At 39.5% G+C, this 23576-nt stretch overlaps 1 protein-coding gene across 8 annotated transcripts in view; it reads left to right on the plus strand.

Moving 5' to 3' along the window:
* LOC114512547 (aminopeptidase O (putative)) overlaps nucleotides 1–23576 on the plus strand; it is a 439198-nt gene that overhangs the window by 89460 nt on the left and 326162 nt on the right. The gene's annotated exons all lie outside the window — the stretch shown is intronic.

Genomic DNA, 23576 nt, shown 5'->3' on the forward strand with positions numbered 1-23576 from the left:
TTTGTCTTACAGATAATTACATATTTAAATATAAAGAGCTTTCTCATTATTTTTATGATTATAGAATATTCCATAAATGGGTCTTTTACAATTTAGTGAACCAGTGGCTTTGGAATTTACTGTGTCAGATAAGGAATTTAATGGGCATTATTTCTAGCTTCTTCCCGCATCCACATTCCCTAGTTTTAGCTAATATAGTTCGGGGTTTAGGACTCATATTATTTCTATATTTTGTTTTTTATTATATCTTCTAGGAATTACAGTTATTGTTTTACATCTTCATCTAGTTTCAAATCCTATTTGCAATAAGTATTTAGACTATATTCTTGAGCTTTTAAGCATGACTCATCTCTCAGTCACCTGGGAAAGGGTTTCAATACTTTTTTTCTAGAAGCGTGGATGTGTGGTATGTTGTATGAGCCCTCCCATACTTAGGTTGGCTTTTTTGTTGCATTCACTTACGAAAAATCCTTGGCTAGGTATAAAAGTCTTAGGACTTCTTCTGTCCCTTAAACAACTATAAACATTTTCATTGTTGTTCCTTCCCTAGTACTTTTTAGGAGAAATCTGAAATCAGTTTTTTAAAAAAATTCTTTGAAAGTCTGATTTTCCTGCCTATAGGCTCATAGAATTTTTTTACTTTATATAATTCACAACTTTTCTAGAAAGAAGCTTGTTGTGGGTACCACTGCTTTTATTCAACTTGATTAAAGTATAATTTACATGTGGTAAAATGCATATAGTTTAAACCTTGTTCAATGAAGTTTGACCAATATACATATTTAATTAATCAGCACCCCTATTAAGATGTAGAACGTTTACCCTAGGACTCCCCTTATGCCTTTGCCATCTCTACTTAAGTCATTCCTCCCTAACCCCACTTCTGTCAACTCCTGATCCAGTTTCCATATTGATAGATTAGTTTTGCCTCTGCTAAAAATTCATATAAATGGAGTAATTCCATGTGTACTTTTTTGTGTGTGGCTCCTTTTGCTCAGCATGTTTGCGAGATATGTCCATATTGTTGTTGGTGTCAATAGTTTATTATTTTTTAAAATTTGTAAATAGTGATACATTATGTGAATAACCCGTAGTTCGTTCATCCTCTTACCTGTTGACAGACATTTGAATTGTTTTTAGTCATTATGATAAATAATGCTGTGAACATTCCTGTACAAGTCTTTTTGAGGATATATGGGTTTTCATTTTTCTTGGGTAAATACCTGAGAGTGGAATTGCTGGATCATGTAAGTTTATGTTTAAGCTTATAAGTATCTTCCAACCTATTTCCAAAGTGATTATATCATTCAGTCAGCAATATATAAGAGTCCCACTGCTGTGCATCCTTGCAAACACTGGTGTTGTCAGATCTTTTAATTTTAGCCTTCCAACAGGGTGTAAAATACTATCTTGTTGTGGTTTTAATTTGCATTTCTCTGATGACTAATGATGGTGAAGAACTTTTCATATTTACTGTTCATTCTTATATCTTCCTTTGAAAAGCGTCTCTTTAAATCATTTGCCTATTTATTTAATGTTGGGTTTTTGGTTGTTTTATTATTAGGTTGTAAGAATACTTTGCATATTCTAGGTATAAGTCCTTTAGCGATACATATATTGCAAATACAGTCTCTCAGCCTTGCCCTTTCATTTAAAAAAATATATATTTTTTATTGATCATGCTATTACAGTTGTCCCATTTCCCCCCTTCATTCCCTTCCACACTGCACACCCTCTCCCCGCCAAATTCCCCCACTTTAGTTCATGTCCATGTGTCATAAGCTCTTTAGCTTCTACATTTCCCATACTACTCTTGCCCTCCCCCTATTTTCTACCTACCATCTATGCTACTTATTCTCTGTACCTTTTCCCCTCTCTCCTCCTCCCACTCCCCTGTTGATAACCATCCATGTGATCTCTATTTCTGTGGTTCTGTTCCTGTTCTAGTTGTTTGCTTAGTTTGTTTTTGGTTTTGCTTTAGCTGTGGTTGTTAATAAATGTCAGTTTGATGTTATTTTACTGTACAAGTTTTTTATCTTCTTTTTCTTAGATAAGTCCCTTTAACATTTCATATAATAATGTCTTGGTGATGATGAACTCCTTGAACTTGACCTTATCTGAGAATCACTTAATCTGCCCTTCCATTCTAAATGAAAGCTTTGCTGGATAGAGCCATCTTGGATGGAGGTCCTTGCCTTTCATGACTTGGAATACTTCGTTCCAGTCCCTTCTTGCCTGCAAGGTCTCTTTTGAGAAATCAGCTGACACTCTGATGGGAACTCCTTTGTAGGTAACTGTCTCCTTTTCTCTTACTGCTTTTAAGATTCTCTCCTTATCTTTCATCTTGGGTAATGTAATTATGATGTGCCTTGGTGTGTTCCTCCTTGGGTTCAACTTCTTTGGGACTTTCTGAGCTTTCTGGACTTCCTGGAAATCTATTTCCTTTGCCAGATTGGGAAAGTTCTCCTTCATTATTTGTTGAAATAACTTTTCCACTTGTTGCTCTTCCTCTTCCCCTTCTGGTACCCCTATAATTCGGATGTTGGAATGTTTAAAGATGTCCTGGAGGTTCCTAAGCCTCTCCTCATTTTGTTGAATTGTTGTTTCTTCATTCTTTTCTGATTGGATATTTCTTTCTTCCTCCTGGCCCACTCCATTGACTTGAGTCCGAGTTTTCTTCCTATCCCTATTGGTTCCCTGTGCATTTTCTTTCATTTCACTTAGCGTAGCCTTCATTTTTTCATCTAATGTGCAACCAAATTCAACCAGTTCTGTGAACATCCTGGTCACCAGTGCTTTGAACTGTGCATCTGATAGGTTGGTCGCGTAGTTGTATTTGCTGTGGAGCTTTGACTTGTTCTTCTGTTTGGGCCATTTATTTTTATCTTGTTATGCTTATTACGTATGAGGGGCGGAGCCTTACGTGTGCACCCGGGCAGGCCAACCCAGTTGCTGGGTTGTGACGCTGTATGTGGGGGCAGGTCTGAGAGGTAACAATGGTGCTTGCTCCACTCTCTGATGGATTTCAGTCCCTTCCTCTGCTTCCCCCAAGCAAACCTGGCCTTTCTGGTGCTGATTCCTGGGTGGGTGGGCTTGTGTACATTCTAGGACCCTGTGAGTCTCTCCAACGAACTCTCCTGTGAGGCTGGGAGTCTCTCCCTGCACCTCAACTCTCACAGGTGTTTTCAATCAGTGTTTTGAGGCTTTATTTCCCTGAGGTGGGACCCTGGGCTGCGTGGTCAGTCTCGTTCCCCAGTTTTGCCTGGTTTATGTGCACACGAATGTGGGACCACCCAGTCAGCCTGCCATCTTGCATGCTGTTCCTTGCTTCACAATCTCTGCCTCGCCTGGTTTGTCTGTTGCCACCCCATGCCCAGGGTCCACCCACTGCCATCTTGCATGATGGGGGTGCCTTGCATGCCCAGTGCTACCACTTTTTGTGCCTCTATCCCTCTCTGCCTGACCACCTGACTCCTTCTTCCTATGGGCCTAGATGAATGTGTCTATTTTAACTCCTTGGTTGTCCGACTTCCATACAGTTCAATTTTCTGTCAGTTCTGGTTGTTATTTTGTTTCTAAATTGTTGTTGTCCTTATTTTGGTTGTGCGAGGAGGCACAGTGTATCTGCCTACGCCTCCATCATGGCCAGAAGTCCGCCCTTTCATTTTTTATTCACACTCTATACCACTGATTTTCAAGAAACATTTTGTTCTTTACTAATTCCATTATAGATTTAAATTGTTATTTAAGTTTCTTTACAACTCTTCTTGTCCTTTTGATCTATTTCTTTGTTATCTCTTGAACTTACTGTTACACTGTTTTAGTCTGTTGTCTTCTCATACTTTTTACTATTTTTTCATAGAAGCTATATGTTCTTATATCATAATGGGAATGCCAGTTTCCTAAACTGGTTTTGATTTCTATAGCAAACTAATATCTGAGGCTGTTCTTCCTCTAAGTCCTTAGAATGATATTTTCTTTTATCTTTATTTTTCTTCCCCATAGTGCTCATGGCTTTCTTGCTGGTGTATACCAACAGACAGGATAAAGTCTATGAATTTCTCTTTGTTCCATTCACTGTCCACATGTGTACTGCCTCAAACCCACTCTGTTCAATGGTTGAGGGGTTACTGGTACACACAGCTTCTTTAACCAAGCTTTGGTGTCTTGCTGGTAGTTTTCTAATAAAGTTCTGCTGGATTCATACAGGCTCTTTCTCTACCCTTTCTCCTTGGTTCCCTGACATGCTAACATGGATTGAGTATGTGAAACACTGCAATGTCAAGCACACTCTGATACCTGGACACTCAGCCTCCATTGCTGCCTGTAGAAGTTTCCTTGTGGTGATTATACCTTCCATGATGCCATGTGGCTCTGCGTACCTTGACCTCACCATGCCTGCATACTTTCTAATTCATGGTTTGCCCAGCAGTTCGGAAGTAAAGACTCGTGTTTAGTGGTGTTTCTCAAATTTGAGCATTATTTTTCTTTTTTAGAACGAAAAATATATATCTCATAGTTTACCAGGGTGGACTGAAATTCTTTGTATTAGAATGATATTTTAAAACTATAAATGTTAAGAGTAGATATAAACTCTGTATGCTTATCTATAAATCCAAAATGAAATTATAAATTAAGCACAGACCAAACTATTAAATCAGTAAAATTCAAGTGAACAATTTAAATTTAATCTAAAGATTAATTATTTGGTTGAAATTTAATTTACCCTCATAATATAAATGTGCTGTTCCCATCTCCATAAAGGTTTCTTGGAGATTGTTTTGCTTGAGCCACATGATGATCTTTTTCTCCACCACTTTCCTTCCATATGCTGGAAAGCTTTGGCTTACATGGCATGCTGTGATGTCATTTAGCCTGTACTCATAAAGAGCATCATCCTTATGTTCTTTTCTCATTGTCTCTCAATAATTAAGGCAGTGCTGCATGTCCTTGTGTTGTCATATGTACTAATGCATGCATGAACTCTGAGATTGTTTGTCAGTAGTTGGTTATATTTGGATGATCCAACTGACTGGCCAAATCCAACCCACTGCCTGTTTTTGGAAATGAAGTTTTATTGGAACATGGGGCCCTTGTCTATGTTTACTTTGGTGCTGCAGTGGCAGAAGTGGAGTTGAAATAAACACCATATGACCTGCGAAGCCTAAAATATTTACTAACTGGTCCTTTACAGAACAAAGCCTTCTGACCCCTTCTATATATAATCTGCCTGTGGTTGTCTGTCTATATGAAGGTAATCATAAAAATTAAAATAAGAATTGACTTTAAAATTTTTGTGGAAAATTTTCATACCTCCGGGAATGTATCTGCGGACCTTTTTTCAGAATTACCAATTCATCACAGAGTTAAAATAAAATATATGCTAACTGTGAATTTCTTATGTTCATATCACTTACACCTTATATGCTATCTCATAGCAGACTTTATAACTCAAACTGAGGGAGACTGACGAGGAGCAAGAACTCTGCCTAATGCTGCTGTTCCTCCTGTGGCCCACAGCTTGGTTCCCCAGAGGACAACCAGGAAAGAGAACTGACAAAGCTCTCTGCCAGTTCCAAAGTGGATGTTCTGAGCAAGGAATAATGTCTCTGTCTCTGCACTCCTTAGAAGAAAATTGGTACATGGATACAAAATGATACTACTTCCTTTCTAAGTCATGTTTTCTTGATTTGTAGATTGGTCTCATAGGACATCCTCTCTTTCACACAATGCTCTTTAAAATGATGTACTGTCTGTGAAATATGAGTGGTAAGACCTGTCCCTCAACTCAGTTTCCATCACAGTGCCACATCAACCTGATTAGCACATTTGCCAGGCATCAGCTGATTTCCTGAAAGAAGCAAAGCACCTGGGAGCAGCATAATGCAAATGATGCAGATAACAAGGACAGAAATGACAGCAGCCCATGGACAAAGGATAGAAATCAGAAGGCGGGCCTCTGAGTCCTAGCTGCTTGAGGGAAGTCACTCCCCCTGGCTGTCGGTAGAAAATAAGGCTAGTGGTTCAGAGTGTAGCCTGATGACCATACTAAGAATTTTATTAGCTGAGAAGCCACTGTCCTTTTTCTCAAGAGAGCTAAATCAAGTCCATAGATTTAGATTGACTTGCTTGGCTCCTTTCTTATTTAACTTCCTCAGCATAATGTCATTTGGGCAGACAGAAATGTCAGCCTATGTGTTATTGTTGGCCCATATTCCCTGCCAAAATGTAGCTAACCTATTAAGCACAGAGATCCAGAGTCTATAATAGGCGCTTAACACTTATTTGTTGAATAAATGTGTTGTGCATAATCAGACAGAAGTAATATGTTCATGGAAGAAGCATTTAAAACCACTACTGATAGTGACAACAGTGAGTGCAATGTCCTTTCTTTAGCTGAGCTTCTGATTAGAATTTATGCCTTTTCTCCAGGTGCAATAGATTTTAAAAGAAATAAATTGTAGTTCATCCTTATTTTCCCATTTGGTAATTTTTTATTTAGTTTTACTTTTGTAGAGTCTAATTTAGTGTATTTTTACATCCTAGAAAAATAAAATGCCCCACTTACACTTTTCATGGGAAGCTTTAAGTAATGAACAAGACTGACTAAGTTAAGCTCTTTCCAAATGTACAAGAAAAAGAATATGAACAAATGAAAAGTGTTAAAAACTCTGTGTGCCCTCACATAGGATCTGATTTCATTTTTCTATTCAAAAGTAAGAGACTGTAGACATTACTTCATCCTGGGCAAAATGCTACTCTCTGGCCTGCCCAATAGACCAGCTCTCTGACATTTTCTCTCTTGATTTTGTGTGGGAAATTTTAGGGAAAAGCCAAGATTTCAGGGTCCAGACCCTCCTGTGTGCAATTGAAAGCCAACTTTTCCTCTCTCTTGATGGCTCAAAATGAGCAATACTATTTAGACTGCTCCCACAGCATGCAACCAGAAATTATGTATAAGGAAATGGTAAATTAAAGACATTTCAGAATGGTCATGATTAAGTGTTTTTACCACAGAGAATGCAAAGTAAAGACAGCTTCTTGTTTCTGGAACTGAGGAAACTTTATTCTGGGCTAGTACACATACATGTGTTTCATGGGCACAGATTAAATACTGTACCCCTTTTCATCTTTTCAGAAAGCCACTGGTGATTGAGGACTGTGTTCTGCTGTTACATCTCTCATAAGGGTTCAAATAATGCCTACCCCTTTCTAAATCTGTGTCAGGTCATTCTTTTCTTTGTGGCTTGCTTTGGACTAATTCTTGCTTGCCTTCTTAGTGCTGCATTTACCATCCTTGGCATACAAAAGAAATCAGGATTCTTTCTTCCAAATGATTTCGGCAGGCAAGTATATATCAGTTCTTATTGCTGTGATTTTTATCTCAGGCTTGATATTCATGAATATTCTCATGTGGGTAAAGTACTAAAGTGTACTTGTGATTATCTGGAACAGTATGATTTGGTGTAGTTTGACCATCCATTTTGTACTTAAGTTCAAGAGAAACTAGGTTGTCTGTGTCCTAGGTCAGAATGGAGGGTGAGACTTGGAAAAACAGTCCTAGTGCCAATGTACTCCTTTATTTATTCATTTCATTAGCCACAAGGGAAAACCCTCAAAACCTAGAAGGTGCTTGTGTCCTCTGTTCAGTAGGTGGTGCTCTTTTACCTGGTTCACAAAAATGATCTTGAAGGTCATTCTCTCATGAGTCTCCTGTGCCTTAGGTGGCACCATGTTGCAGGAAAGGAAACTGAAAGCCTTGCTGTGGCATCAGTGCTTGAGAAGCAGTGGCATGACCTGGCATGTGGCCTTGGTTAGGCAGTGCTGGTGCATACCAGCCCAGAGTGTTCTTGTCTCTTTTGTTCTGGTGTCAGTTCCTGCCCTAGAGCAACAGCGGAGAGAACTAAGGAAAGACAGTCACACCATGGATATTCAGGAAGGTGGTACTAGTTCATAAAACCAGAATGTGTAGGCTTGGCATCTAAATAGCAGTGAAAGAAAAACAGCTGGGACTGGCTAAAAGACCCAAGTAATGGAAAAGGAAACCCAGAAAAGAAGAGCTGCCAAAACTGAGAGCTTTCCCTTTTTTAATTTCCCTTTCCCTTATATAATCTATTATATACATTATGTAATGTGTATTATAATAAATACACAGTAGATGTATACATTATATAATGTGTATTATAATAAATACACAGTAGATGTATACATTATATAATGTGTTTATATATACCTACAAATACATGTATTCCTATATACATGCATTCCTATACATATTCCTAAGCATCTTTAATTTCTAATACAAAGATGTTTCAAAATAATGAAATTGCTTGATATATGGAATAATTTGGGCAGGAAGTTCTGAAACTAAGAATATTGGCTAGAGGAAGAAATAATCTTTTTAAAAAATATTTTTATTGATTATGCTATTACAGTCTTCCCAATTTCTCCCCCTCTTTCCCCGCCCTGCCCTGCCCCGCCTAACCCTCCAGCATTCCCCTTCCTTAGTTCATGTCCATGGGTTGTACATATAAGTTATTTGAGTCCTCTGTTTCTCATACCATTTTTTATCTCTCCCTGACTACCTTATGCCTACTAACCATGCTTCTTCTTCCTTGTACCTTTCCCCCCTCCGTTCCTCCCTTCTGCCTCCCCCACTGAAATTCCTCTATGTGATGTCCATTTCTCTGATTCCGTTCCTGTTCTGGTTGTTTGCTTAGTTTTTGTTTTCATTGTTTTTCTTTTCTTTTAAGTTTATTTGTTGATAGTTGTGAGTTTGTTGTCATTTTATCATTCATATTTTTTATCTTCTTTTTCTTAAGATAAGACCCTTTAATATTTCATATAATAATGTCTTGGTGATGATTAACTCCTTTAACTTGACCTTATCTGGGAAGCACTTTATCTGCCCTTCTGTTCTAAATGAAAGCTTTGCTGGATAGATTAATCTTGGATGTAGGTCCTTGCCTTTCATGACTTCGAATATTTCTTTCTGGCCCCTTCTTGCCTGCAAGGTTTCTTTTGAGAAAGCTGATAGTCTAATGAGAGCTCCTTTGCAGGTAACTGTCTCCTTATCTCTTGCTGCTTTTAGGATTGTCTCTTTATCTTTCATCTTGGGTAACTAACTTAATGATGATGTGTCTTGGTGTGTTCTTCTTTGGGTCCAACTTCTTTGGGACTCTCTGAGCTTCCTGAACTTCCTGGAAGTCCATTTCCTTTGCCAGATTGGGGAAGTTTTCCTTCATTATTCATTCAAATAAGTTTTTAATTTCTTGATCTTCCTTTTCTCCTTCTGGCACCCCTATAATTTGGATGTTGGAATGTTTCAGGTTGTCCCAGAAGTTTGTAAGAGTCTCTATACTTTTCTGAATTCTCATTTCTTTATTTTGTTCTGGATGGATGTTTATTTCTTCCTTTTGTTCCAAATCATTGCTTTGAGTCCTGGTTTCCTTCCTGTCACTGTTGGTTCTCTGAACATTCTGCTTTATTTCATTTTGGGTAGCCTTCATTTGTTTTTTTCAGTGTTTGACCAAGCCCAATCAGATCTGTGAGCATTTTGATTACCAGGGCTTTAAATTCTCCATCAGATAGATTGGAGATCACCTCCTCACTTAGCTCTTTTTATGAGGCTTTACTTTGTTCTTTCATTTAGGCCATATTTCTTTGTCTTGGCCCAGCTGATAGGTTGTAAGGGGGTGTGGCCTTAGGTATTCACCCTGGCTGGGTAACTCTCTTTGCTGTGCTGCCGGGCTGCCTGTGGGGGAGGGGCTAGAGAGGTAAAGGTGTGGCTTGCCTGCTTGTTTCTAGGGCCCTTTTCAACACACTCTTGTGTGAGACTGGGAGTTTCTCTCACCGCTGCAACTGCTGTAGCCCACAGCCACCTTGAGTCCCCTTAAGTCAGCCACTCCCCCACAGCCTGCTGAGATCAGCAGCCAGCCCTGCCCCCAAGGTCCACCAGTCACTGGGGTTTTTCTGAGTCAGCTGGCAAGGTCTACCACCTTACCAGTTTGGTTGTTCTTGTTGATTTTTTCTTTAATTCCTTTGTTGTTGGAGTTCCATGCAGTTTGATTTTCTGGTACTTTTGGTTGTTTATTGGTTTCAGATTGGATATTATCCTCCTTTTGGTTGTGTGAGGAAGGGAAGGGTCTCTACCTACACCTCCATCTTGGCCGGAACTAGAAAGGAACAATCTTGAGGTAGGAAAGCAGTAGGGATTATTGAGTAGAGAAATATGATATGTAAATAAAAGCATGTCTCAATTTGATGTTTCTGAATACTTCATGCTGTTGTCTAACTTACAGTGGAAAAGTTTAAAAGATACAGTGGAGACTTCTGGCCAAGATGGAGGAGTACATAGACACACTGTGCCTCCTCACACAACAAAAAGGAGGACAACAACAAATTCAAAAACAAAAAAACAATCAGAACTGCCAGAAAATTGAACTGTATGGAAATCTGACAACCAAGGAGTTAAAGAAGAAACATTCATCCAGACCAGTAGGAGGGGCGGAGACAAACAGCCAGGCAGAAAGGACTTGTGGCAAGGCTGTGGCTGGAGGACTGGGGCAGGCAATGCAGTGGCTGGTGGGCCCTGTGAGGCAGCAGATTGCAGACTGGGAGGTCCCACAGTCGCGTGCAAATAAGCCAGGAGCAACAACTCAGGAGTGAGATAGACAATACAACCCAGGGTTCCAGTGTGGGGAAATAAAGCCTCAAACCTCTGATTGAAAACACCAGTGGGGGATGAGGCAGCAGTGGGAGAAACTCCCAGCTTCACAGGAGAGTTTGTTGGAGAGACCAACAGGGTCCTAGAATGTAGGCAAGCCCACCCACCTGGAAGTTAGCACCAGAAGGGCCCAATTTGATTGTGGATAGCGGGGGCAGAGAGCAGAGCAAGCAGCATTGTTCTTGCTCAACACACAGCGTCACAATGCAGTAACGTTGGTTCCCCTGACCAGGTGAACATCTAAGGTACCACCCCTTACTATGTAACAGGTGCACCAAGACAAACAAAAAATGGCCCAAATGAAAGAACAGATTAAAGCTCTAGAAAAAATACAACTAAGTGATAAAGAGATGGCCAGCCTATCAGATACATAGTTCAAAACACTGGTAATCAGGATGCTCACAGAATTGGTTGAAATGGTCACAAATTAGATGAAAAAATGAAGGCTATTCTAACTGAAATAAAGGAAAATATACAGGGAACCAACAGTGATGGGAAGGAAACTGGGACTCAAATGAATAGTCTAGACCAGAAGGAAGAAATAAATATTCAACCAGAACAGAATGAAGAAACAAGAATTCAATAAAATGAGGAGAGGCTTAGGAATGTCCAGGACATCTTTAAACATGAATTGGAGTACCAGAAGGAGAAGAGGAAGAGGAACAAATTGAAAAGTTATTTGAACAAATAATGAAGGAGAACTTCCCCAATCTGGCAAAGGAAGTAGACTTCCAGGAAATCCAGGAAGCTCAGAGAGTCCCAAAAAAGTTGGACTCAAGGAGGAACACACGAAGACACATCATAATTACATTAGCCAAGATTAAAGATAAGGAGAGAATGTTAAAAGCAGCAAGAGAAAAGGAGAGGGTTACTTACAAAGGAGTTCCCATCAGACTGTCAGCTGATTTCTCAAGAGAGACCTTGCAGGCAAGAAGGGGCTGGAAAGAATCATTCCAAGTCATGAAAGGCAAGGACCTCCACCCAAGATTATTCTATCCAGCAAAGCTTTCATTTAGAATGGAAGGGCGGATAAAGTGCTTCTCAGATAAGGTCAAGTTAAAGGAGTTCATCATCACCAAGACATTATTATATGAAATGTTAAAGGGACTTACCTAAGAAAAAGATGATAAAAAATATGAACAGTAAAATGACAGCAAACTCACAGTTATTAACAACCACACCTCAAACAAAAACAAAAATAAACTAAGCAAACAACTAGAACAGGAACAGAATGACAGAAATGAAGATCACATGGAGGGTTATCAGCGGGGTATGGGTGGGGAGAAAGGAAAAAATGGTACAGAGAATAAGTAGCATAAATGGTAAGTAGAAGATAGACAGGGGGAGGTTAAGTATAGTATAGGAAATGGAGAAGCCAAAGTACTTTTATGTATGGCCCATGGACATGAACTGAAGAAGGGTAATGCAGATGGAAGGGGGTGTGTAGGACAGAGGGGAATAATGGGGGGGGGGGGGGAGATGGGACAACTGTAATAGCATAATCAATAAAATATATTTTAAAAAGATAAAGTGGATTATTTTAATGGGAAGAATTCAAGTGGCTATTTTAATTTTCAGTGAAAATAGTAAGTCTTTAAATATAAGAAATTCTATGCAATGCCTAACTTTGCAAATGTAAATTATCTATTTTTGCCTTTGTGGAGCAGAGTTGTTGTGTGGTGTGGCTGTGTCTTTGCTGTGTGTTGAGTGAGTTTATCCAGGACTCCCCTAAGAATAGGACAATGTCTTTACATACATCTTGTATTTAACTTACTATTAGTGGGCATGATTGATAGGTAAAATTGACTACAGTATTGGGATGTTTTTCTCATATTATTTTTCTTTTTATAAAAATGATTTTGGCACATAATTAGCAAAGTTCTTCACTAGTATTACATAAAAAGTTTTCTCTCCCAACCATGAACTGAATACTCCATCATGTTCTTCCTTTTTTCCCTTCACTCTTCTTCCCTTGGAAGACAGGATCTTCAAAACTATTCATGACAGTTTTTTAGAGTAATAAATGAAGAAAATAATTATTGTAATTGTTCTAACAGTCTGTAGTTGTAAGTATTTTCAAGACTAAATTTTAGACTGCCTCCTATGATTTTGAAAAATGACCCATATCAAATACTTCCATACCTACAAAAAACTGTCATCTGTAAGGAAAATTTCAGTCCTATTTCGGAGATGAAAATATCTCTTTGGTTCTTGTAGCAGCTACCAATGTGATTATAAGAACAATATCTGATATGATATCTCTGTCTTATTAGTGAGACAATTGAAGTCTAAGAATGTCACCCCCTAAATAAGTTCCAGTTTGAGAAGGCAGCATTGAGGTGTTTGGGGACTTCCTTAAGAAGCAGAGGGAGTCTAGCTGGGTGGTTGCCCAGGCCTGCATAGTTTGGGAGCACCACTTCCTCTGTGCCCCTTCCTATTGCCCTTACCCCTTTATTCCCTGCTCATCTTGCTAATGATTCCAGGCCTGGCCCTGAAGTAATCCAGTGGTGTGATGGTCTTCTAGTCTCCACAGAGGAAAAACTCTAGGTTGATTTAAGTACAGTGTGTTCTCTTTGCTTTGCAGCTGGTGTAGCAAGGGAGTATAGGGCAAGTACATTGAATCAAAAAGGGAAATGAAGGCATTCACTGTCTGTTTCATAGAGGATGGCTCATTTAAAGTAAACACCATTTAAATAGTCTCCAAATGGCCCATTCTATATGAAGTCATGCGGCATGCCCCCTTTTGAGCTGTCATTCTCCTTTAAATGGATTGCTTTGTGTGTACTAGTTTTAATGCTGTTCAAACTCAAACCCCATATGTGGGCCTCATCAGGCCATAGGCTTTGGTGCACATGTGGCAGCCATACCTTCAACATTTTTTGTCTCTGCCTCTGGAGTCAGCCTAAGCAACAGGGAGAGGCAGCTGTTAAGACAACGGTAGTTAAGATTTCTTCAGCACTTACTATGTGCCAATTACCATGCCTTAGTGATTTCTAGACACGTTATCTACCCTAATCTTCACATAGTCCTATGAGGTAGATACTATGATCATTCCCTTATTGTAGATGAGAAAACTGATGCATTGAGAGATTAAGTAGTATTTCTAAACTGGTAAGTGTGGAGCAGGCAGTAGAACTCCAGTAGTCAGATTCCAGAGCTGGAGCTAAATTAATAGACACACTAAAAATAAACATGCTCTTCGTCAATTCTCTTTGCAAGGCAGGCTTCTCCCAAATAGATAATCCAGAAATTAGCTCTTTTTGTCTTTGTAATGAATGTATGCTCTGCATTCTGGGGCAGTATTTCTACCTTGTTATTTTGCCCTTTTTGCATTCAGGTTTGAAGATGAGATCAGGTGTTCCCTGTGGCTGTGGGTAGTCTTCATGCAAGATGGGACTCAGTGGAATAATTTGTAACAAAACAACTCAAAAGTCATTATTCTACCCCATAAGGATACTAGATATGTCCTGATAGTAGTGAACTAGTAAACCCCTGCCCTGCCAAAGCACTGGAAGCAGGCAGTTGTCGCAGCATTGGCTTCGGAATTCACCCAGGGCTGGGCAGGAAGCCCAGGGCTGAACACCTTTGAGGAACTTTTATGAAGAGCCCAGTCAGGGTCTTTGGGAAGTGAGCTCCTGGCTAGTTCTTATTTGGCCAGTCTATTGATCTTGCCCCCATTTGACTGTCATTTGGTATTCTAAAAAACACTTTGCTTTAAAAGCTTGAAGTATGAAACAGTTTATTCCTCATGAGCTCCACTAAGTAGAGGAACTTGAGGAATCAAAAAATTAAAAATCTTAAGGGCTACATAGGAGAAAATCATTTTGATTATTTAAAATATGGGTTTGGGTGATGTTCTCAATATATCCTCCCCCAAAGAATAACCTTTCCCCCATTAATTACCTTCAGAGAAAACTGTGAAGGAGCAGTGACAATTTTAAAATATTCTTGCTGTATTTGACTCAGATTCTGTTAACACTTTTGCTATCTTACTCCCAAACCGCAGGTCACTTAAGGTTTCTGACTTTTTTAAATTGCTAATCTTATTCCTCTCCTCTGCCACATCCATTTATAGCCTCCACTGCCCTCCCCATATCACCTTGAGTGTACAGACATTCTGATAAAGGAGTTGGGACACGATGTAATTGGGCACTCTGTAAGGCTTCTCTATGACCTTGTGCAGGCATCTAACAGATACCTCTTATTCCATTAGCAGTGTTTATTGAAAGCAGTTTCAGTTCCTGCTGTTTCCAAAAAGTCTCATCTTCTCAGTTGTGCTAGGTGGATGGTACAAGAACCAGAGAGGCAGCAAAAAAAAAAGGAAAAAAAAAAAGAAAAAAATCAGGTCAAAAATTTAATACAGAATGTAGGGAAAAAGCTTGTTGCACATAGTGTTTCATTCTCCCCCTTCCCTAGATTGATTAAGATATAATTGACATCTAACATTGTATAAGTTTAAGGTATACAATGTGATGATTTGATGTATGTATACAGGATCTGGCACAAATAAAACCCCTTTTTTATTACAAAATCATAAGCATGTAATTCTGTAACATAACAATATCATAAACATGTAATATCTGTAACATAACAGTTTCTGGTAGCTCATTGTGAGTTCATTGAGCTTCCTGATAACCATTGTTTTGAAGTCAATATCTGATAGTTGAGTTGCCTCTATTTCATTTAGCATTCTTTCTGAGGCATCCTACTTTCATTTGGGGATTGTTTCTTTGTCTTCTCATTGTTTCTGATACTCTTCTTGTTAGCTTCAGCTTCTTAAATTGATCTGTTCTGGCTCCCTGGGTTTATGGTGTGAACTTCTGTGGTAGAATACCTGTAAGATTCAGTGGTACAGTCTCCTTAATCTCCTGAGCTCATTGGTCTTACATTGTCGTTTAAGTTGGCTCTCTGTTTGTCTTTGGGTTTTGATTGTTGTTGGGTCTTTCTTTGGTGGGTCCTTCCCACCAGCTGGGTAACTGAGGGTCACTCTGTCCACCACCAGTTGTATTTTGTTGTGCTGGTAAAGGCAGGTTGTGTTGAAGCTGGTTCTTCCATGTGTACAAGGTTTTGAGGATTCTTTCTTGCTCTTCTTCAGTTGTTCCTTCTGTGTAATTTCTCCACTATTTAGTTGTATTTCTATATAGGTCCTGGATTGAGATTAGTGTGGCTCCACTCCCTCCTTCACCTTCTTCTGTTGCTATCTCTTGGTGGTTCCTTTGTTGTTGGGTTTCCTCTTCCAGCGAGTATCCTAGTGTTCACTGCTTCCATCTACTCTTTTTTGTGATCAGTTGGAGGAGGAAAGCAAAATGGTTTAAGACAGCAAGAAATTATTCTATGATATTTACAGTAGCAGCTGGTAGAGAAGAGATAGGAAAGCCTTTGGCTATGTATAGTGTTAACTGGGATCTTCCACCCAAGTAGCCCCTTTTTAGAAAGAATGGAAAGAAGATAAGACTCTTATTGGGGAGGGAAGGATTGTGAATTGGATCTAGAAAGCAATGAGGTTGTGGGAGGTCAGATTCTGAGGTAAGGTGAGAGTAAAGGTTAGTAAATAGGTTTAGTGTGAGAGAGAATAGAGTTAACCACTATAGTAACAGAGTTTAGGAAACTGTGAAGTGGGCTAAGATCTGGGAAGGGTGTTGTGTAGTATTTACATTTGTATGGAACAGCTATCATTTACAGTAATACTAGAGCAACAATCATTTGACACAATCTATGTGATCTGAATAACAAGATTAGGGAGTGTAGGACCTCGAGTAGTGTGTTAATGGAACACAAGTGAAGTGAAGGACAGTAAATTAACATTACACTATGAAAAAGAGAATAGGGGAAACCTGTCAAGTGATAGAATATAACCCACCAAGCAAAGGAGACTAAACAGAAAAAGAGGAGTACAAAAATACTATTAAAATAAAAGATGTAAGAGCAATGAAAAAAATTATAATACAAATGTTCAATAACTTGCAGCTTGTCTGTAATAGCAAAGTGAAATTTGTCTCACTGTCTCAGCTGTTCAGAAGCCCCCTCTTTCGTTCAAGCTCTGGTCTTTCACAGCTGCAGGTTTTTTTGTCTCACTTGTGGGTATTGAAAATAAAAAATAAAAAAAGTAGAAGAAGGAAGGAAGAAGAGATAAAATTGGAAAGGAAAGAAGAAGGAATAAAACAAGAAAGATGGAGAGAGGAAAAAGGAATTGAGAGATTAAAAAAATAATAAAAATTAAACAATAAAAAGTACTTCAAAAAAAAAAGAAAGAAAAAGCCCCTTGCTCGTTTCAAATTGGTCACACTGTTTTTTCTGGTCTTGCTGGGCACAGCAGGCTGAGGGGCTTTTCTCCCTTCCTGATCTGTACTCAGTCAGCCTCACTCTCACTCTCCTCAGAGCTAGCCTGGCGCCTGTCCTCTTGGGTGTGAGATCCAGGCCTTCCTCAGAGTGCACTGTCCCTGGCATTACCACTGTGGGCCAGGGCCTTCCACAGACCACACTCTCCACGGGTTGCGGGCCCTCGTGCTTGGCCGGGTCGCCTCTGGCCCCATGGGTTCAGTTGTGCACCCTTCCCAATGCTGTGGGGGCATGAAGGGCTTCCAGCAACACCCCAGAAGAGTTGCACAGCTGGGTGGGGAGGAAGCCAGAGCTATTGCTGCAGTATATGAGAATTCCCCAAACAGTGTCCCTTTTTTCACTTTTTATTTTTGAGAAATTCCTCCTACTCAAGCCTGCTACTCAGTACAGCGTCCTGGCCTCTCCCACAGTTCAGTTCTCCAACCAGACCAGTGACTATTGGGGTCAGGGCCTGTCAGGGTGCAACTCTCACCTCTCCCCAACCGGCATCCACAGACTCCGTGGGTGATCACAGCCCCTGTGTGTTTGCCACTTAGTCCTCATTCTCCTCTCTGCAACTTCAAGCAACCAGGTCTCTCCTGGGGCTGCTCAAACCTTGTTTGGCCGGGGAGAGAGCAGTTGACCCAGCTCTCTCCCAAGTACCCTGTGGCAGACCCACTGGCGCCGGCCTGGGGCTGCAGCTGCTCTGGTCCCTGCGCTGGTTCTTAGGACCTTATTGTCCTGAAGCACTCTCCTTACCGTCTGGTTTTTCAATACCCACTACAATTTTTGGTCTCCTATTTTCATATATGCTGAGGTACTGTTGGCTGTTTGCTCTGTTCCTCCATAGATTGGCTAGGTTTTTCTCCCATGTGTAGGAGGAAGTGGAATCTGCTCCCTCCTACCTTGCCATCATCTTCCTCCTCTCGGGTTTTAGTGTTTTATATATTCTGCATATTAACTTCTTATCAGATCTATGATTTGCAAATATTTTCTCCCATTCTATAGGTTGTCTTTTTCATGTTGTTAGTGTTTTCTTTGTCTGTGCAGATACTTTTTAGTTTGATGTAGTCCCACTTCTTTATTTTTGCTTTTGATGCTTGTAATTTTGATTTCATATCCAAAATCATTGCCAGTGTTTAATTCTTAAAAGGATTTCCTTTGTTTAATTTTAATTACAATTTACACTCAATATTATTTTGTATTAGTTTCAGGTGTACAACACAGTGGTTAAATAATCATATATACTTAGAAAGTGGTTCCCCTGATATTTTCAGTATCCACTTGACATCATACATAGTTATTACAATATTACTGACTACATTCTCTATGCTGTGGTTTACATCCTCTTGACTATTTTGTAACTGCCGATCTGTACTTCTCAATCCCTTTACCTTCTTAAAAAGATTTAATAGGATAGTGCCTAGTCCTTACCTCTAAATTGCATCTTCTTTCCAAATTATATTTTATCATTTTAATGGAATCTCAGAACCAAAAATGTTGTTTGTTTTATGTTAAGATTACCTTTTAATTACTTGGTCTATTTTATTTTATATTAAAAATGCACATATTTAAAGAGTCAAATAATTCTATTGGGTTTATTAACTTTCTTTCTAAAATAGTGGTTCTCAGTACCACCCCCCATTTCTTCTGATTCAGAAGTAACCACTTTGACTTATTTTAGCTCATTGGTTGATTTTTATGACCATGTAGTTCAATAGGATACTTCAGTGTTCAAGGTTGGTCTTCTTACTTTGCAGATGAGGATTTAGCTCTCTTCTCCTCCCACACCCGACTCCATCACACATATGCTCCCTTCCTCAAATCCCATTTCCAAATACAATTAATGTAACTTTGATTAGATCGTTATATATGTTTGTTATTAGAGCTGAGACTTGTAGTAAAACTTAGATTAAGTTATTATTTTTGCACCACATGTAGTTTTTCATGAAGTTAGTAATTATCTTCTTGTTCATTGGTTTATTTTTCTATTTGCTTGGTTTTCTGTGTATTTACCAACCCCAGACTCTTTGAAAGTTGTTTAAAATTTTCAAGATGCTGAGATTTATCAGGTTTTCTGTCAATTTCATCTTCTTGAAACAATCTCTCTCCAGGCCTATAATCTGTTTCAGTGGACATTGGTTAGTTACTCTCTCTACTGGGGATGCAGCTGGCTTCTGGGATTGTCCTTCTCTATCAGGCTGATAGATTGCCAGTGTCTATCAAGTCCCCTTTGCTTCTTTCTTGTATGGCTGTCAGCCTACCTCTTGGTTTACTGCCTCTTTTTGCAGCATGCTTTACATATTCTAGCAGCTTCCCGAGAATCAGATATGTGGGAGGTGAATTTTTTTTTAAACTCTGCTTCTCTGAAAATGTCCTAATCATATGTGATTTTTTTTCTCTTTGTGGAAGCTTGTAGGACTTTGTCTTTGTCCCAGGATTCTAAATTTCATAGTGATGTATCTCAGTGTGGGTTGATTTATACAGTCCTGTGCCCTTTCAGTCTGGAAACTCAGTGCCCCTTAAATTTGGGGAAATTTTGTCAATTTTTTTAACTGACGATTTTCTTTCTCTTATTTTCTCTGTTGTCTTTTGCTGGAGCTTCTTTTACTTGGATATTGGACTTCCTGGATTGATTTCTATTTATTCTCATCTTTTTTTTTCTTTACTTTCTAGTAGTTTTCCTCAGCTTTCTAATCTACCTCACCCTTTTTATTGAGTGATTCTTTCTTTCATCGTGTTTTTAATTCTCTTTACTTTGGAATCCTCCTTTTTTATATTACACTGTTCTTGTTTCAGCACTGCAATAAATTCTCTTAATTCTCAATCTGTATACGTTTGGTGGTTTTGAAGTTTTCTTCATCTTGCATGGTTACTATCCTCTAAGTTGCTTGCTTCTATTTGTTTTGGTCTCCCAGTTTTACATAAGGGGCTTTGTAAAAATGCCTGGAGATCCTTGAATTGTCTGCAGGCATTAGGAGTAGGTCGGAATGCTGATTGGAAGCTCTAATGCATGCATAGGGCTTGTCAACTGTGGACTTCATCATAGGATGATCATCAGAAACCTCCAATGTCAGAATCCTTAGCTGTCTCCTCTTGGGCTGGTCAGCTTTTTTCCTTTTCCTGCCTGGAAGATAAAAACCTGGCTGCTACCTTGGCTGGTGTGGCTCCGTGGGTTGGGTGTTGTCCTGCAAATCTAAAGGTCACCTGGGTTGCAGGCCAGGTCCCTGGTTGGGGATATGCGAGGGACAGCTGATCCATGTTTCTCTCACACATCAATGTTTTCCTTCCTCTTTCTCCCTCTCTTCCACTCTCTCTAAAAATAAAATTTTTAAAAGATTTTATTTATTTATTTTTAGAGAGGGAAGGGAGGGAGAAAGAGAGAGAAACATCAATGTGCGGTTGCTGGGGGCCATGGCCTGCAACCCAGGCATGTGCCCTGGCTGGGAATCAAACCTGCGATGCTTTGGTTTGCAGCCCGCGCTCAATCCACAGAGCTATGCCAGGCAGGGCTAAAAATAAATTTTTAAAAACCTGGTTTCTAACATTCTGGGAAACAGATAAGGGAAGATGGCTGATGCTCTCAGTATCTGATATGCATACATTCATCTAACCCCCTCAACTGTTCCACATACCCACCCCCAGTCTAGAGGCCTTCTCTTTTACTCTGTATAGAAAATAAACTTCCAATTATTTTATTAGTGTGTGGGGAATGGGCATATAGCCCAGGTGTGTGGAATAGGGGAGGCCATTCAGGGATCTAAGCCCTTCTCAGACAGGCCTGCTTAGTTTATACTTCCTCCAACCCCAGTTTTGGAGCTTCTAGGGGATAAAGTGAGGTGGATATTTTTCTCCACTACTGAGTTAAGATTCAGGTTTGCTATGTCATTTACCACTCTTTGATCTGCATTCTAACTTCCAGTATTTTGCAGCTAGTATCTCCTATGTTCTTGTAGTATTCTCCCTGTTTTTGTTTGTTTATGGCTTAAAAATATCCTTTGCTGTCCTTTACTTGGGTTTTGGGAAGAAACAAAGATAGCCTTATACATTTAATCTTTTATTTTTTCCTTAAAGCATTGCCATTGCTGTATTGAATCCTCACAGGTCCGAAGTTTTAAAAGAAAAATTCAGTGGCTTATGGTAAATATTCCAAAATATACTTCAGAGAAAGAATGGCCAGACCACAGTCCTTTGATTACAAAAATTCAGTTATTCAGGATTTTTCTTTCAAACCAAGGCTGTTCAAAACATTTCAGTCCCTCACCCACAACTTTCTTCCTGTTCTTCCATCTCTGTGCTCCCTGCAATTTGCACAAGCTCTCATTGTGCTGTCCAGTCCAAATTTCAAGTTCTTCATGGAGCAACTGCAGGGAGGCATCAGTTTGAAGAGAATGAGATAGCTGTGGGAAAGTAGAAAAATTAGGGAGGTGGGCACAGTACCCTATGTCATGACAGATCTATGTCATGCTTTTATCAAGACCTCTGTGATTGTCTGTAGCCTCTTCTTACTGGCTTGAAATCAGAGCAGCAATTCTCCCTAAAGCTGTGGTTTTCCTTCCAGCTCAAAAAAAGCTACATATACCACTGGATTGTCTCTGGTCTCTTTAAAAAGGGACATACTTGCCCTGGCTGGTGTAACTCAGTGGACTGAGCACAGGCCTGCGTACCAAAGGGTCACTGGTTCGATTCCCAGTCAGGGCAATGCCTGGATTGTGGACCAGGTATCCAGTAGGAGGCACACGAGAGGCAACCACACATTGATGTTTCTCTCCCTCTTTCCTTCCCTTCCCCTCTCTCTAAAAATAAAATAAATAAAATCTAAAGAAGAAAAAAAAAAAACAAGGAGCATGCCTTCAACTTGTTAGTTATCTGTGGAAAGAGTGATTTCAACAATGGCCAGTCTGATTGCAGAAGCAGAATGAAACTTATAAGCAAGTTTGAGAGGATGGCTAGCTCTATGATGGGTTTCCAGCCATTCTGAGCATGCCCTTCTGTAGTCCTTCTTCAAATATATTTCCTCTAATAACTTCCAAACTTGATATATACCATATTTATTCAAAGTTGATTTCATAGATACTTTTTTCCTTAAGTTTAAGTATTTGTTTTCTACTTAAAAAAATTTGTTTCTGCCCTGGCTGGTGTGGCTTAGTGGACTGGTTCCTGGCCTGTGAACCAAAAGGTTGCTGGTTTGATTTCTGGTGAGGGCACATGCCTGGGTTGTGAGCCAAGTTTCCAGTTAGGGGCATGTAAGAGGCAACTGATTGTTGTATCTCTTGCACATTGCTGTTTCTCTCCCTCTTTTTCTCCCTTCCTTCCCCTCTCTCTAAAAGTAAATAAATAAAATCTTTTTAAAAACTTTTTAAAATTTGTTTTTCATCAGAGGAGTTCTACAGTGTATTTTCTTTTTTGGATCTAAGTTGGTAGTTTCAGAGGGCAATAAATAGTGACCCTCTACCTCCTTGAGTTCAGAATTAGTTGAGAGACAAAGAAGCCAAGCATATGGAGATGAAAATCTAACCTTTATAGCCCTGGCTGGTTTTGCTCAGTGGATTGAGCACCAACCTGTGAACCAAAGGGTCACTGGCTTGATTCCCAGTCAGGGCACATGCCTGGGTCAGGTCTCCAGAAGGGGGTGTGCAAGAGGCAACCACACACTGATGTTTCTCTCCCTCTCTTTCTCCTTTCCCCTCTGTCTAAAATACATAAATAAAGTTTTTGATTAAATCTAACCTTTATTATTAATTTTTACTTGTAAAGGACTTTGAAAAATGTCATGTTAGCTCTGCTGACCAATGTGGGCATGATAACATTTTGTTTGCCTCTGAATATGACATCTTAATAACTGGACAACTGTAGGCCACTCCATGATTGTTTAACCCTTTAAAACTTAAAACAACAAAGAGAAGGATAGCTCCTGCTAAAGAATTAGTAAGGGTCTGAAAGAGAGGCTAGGTTGTGTTAATCGAATGGACCATGAGGAACATGAGGAGTGGAGAATTGTTCCATAGTATGAGGTGATATTAATTCCCCTTAAGACATACCACCATCACTTTATAGCAGGTGCTCAAAAAAATACTATATAAAATCAGGTTGTATGACACGTTCAAATTTCAGAAACATTAAAACCATTTTCCCATCTTAGAAGTAAGGAAGTATAGTGTTATAAGTTATCAACCATTTGTTCCTTTGGTAAAAGCCTTCTATAAGGTTTGGACTAACTGGCCCGCACAAGCCTGGCTGGGGTGAGGAGACCCAGCTGTAATTCTGGCCTTGTTACACACTAGGTGGGAGTCATTGGCTCCATGGAACCTCTCCAGGCCTGTTTTTTCATCTGTTCAATGAGGAAGGGGGGATCAACCCAATATATTAACAGATGAAAAGGATAGGGATATAAGACCTGAACTTCTACAATTAATTATCGTATTTTCAGAGTTGATACTAAAACCCAGGTATCTCCCTTCTTTAGTCTCATTGTATTCTACTGTATCCATTTTAGATGGACTTGATTTAGGCAAAATAGCAGAATAGAAAT

This window comes from Phyllostomus discolor, chromosome 3 (genome assembly GCF_004126475.2).
Source record: "Phyllostomus discolor isolate MPI-MPIP mPhyDis1 chromosome 3, mPhyDis1.pri.v3, whole genome shotgun sequence".
Lineage (NCBI taxonomy): Eukaryota > Metazoa > Chordata > Mammalia > Chiroptera > Phyllostomidae > Phyllostomus > Phyllostomus discolor.